This window comes from Microtus ochrogaster, chromosome 5 (assembly GCF_000317375.1).
Source record: "Microtus ochrogaster isolate Prairie Vole_2 chromosome 5, MicOch1.0, whole genome shotgun sequence".
NCBI classification, from domain to species: domain Eukaryota; kingdom Metazoa; phylum Chordata; class Mammalia; order Rodentia; family Cricetidae; genus Microtus; species Microtus ochrogaster.
In genome coordinates, this window is record NC_022012.1 from 82,378,238 (window position 1) to 82,378,888 (window position 651).

The following is a 651-nucleotide window of genomic DNA, read 5'->3' on the forward strand; positions in this document are numbered from 1 at the left end:
AGAGGTCCTGAGTTCAATTCCCAGCAACCACATGGTGGCTCACAACCATCTATAATGAGATCTGGCACCCTCCTCTGGCGTGCGGGCATACATGGAGGCAGGACGTTGTATACATAATAAATAAATAAATCTTTAAAAAAAAAAGGATCCTTTGGGCTTTGAGCCACTCTACTTATTTTCCCTGATTTATAATCTGCTTTTCCTATATTATTTCCATCAGTATAGAATGTAGGGCCTCCAGAAATTGGTGTTACTAACACAATATGAGAGAGAATCCAACTAGCTCTTTTTATAAACTGATGTCTCTTGCTTTTGGAATATTTGTTGCTAATCTCTCCCAAGAAATTACTGCAAGGTCTTTGCCAATGTTCATTTTCGGCCCATAATGGGGAAATCTCAGCATTAGTAAAAGGTACTAAAATTTCTGCTGGGTCTATTCCTGATAACTGATAAAGTCTCAATTTTCCTTTCAGAATCAATTCAGAAACCATTTCTACATGTGACTTTACTTTTTTACTCTGTGTGGCCAAAATATTCTAAAATATTATCTTCTCTCTATTCCTGCCGGGCGGTGGTGGCGCACGCCTTTAATCCCAGCACTCGGGAGGCAGAGGCAGGCGGATCTCTGTGAGTTCGAGACCAGCCTGGTCT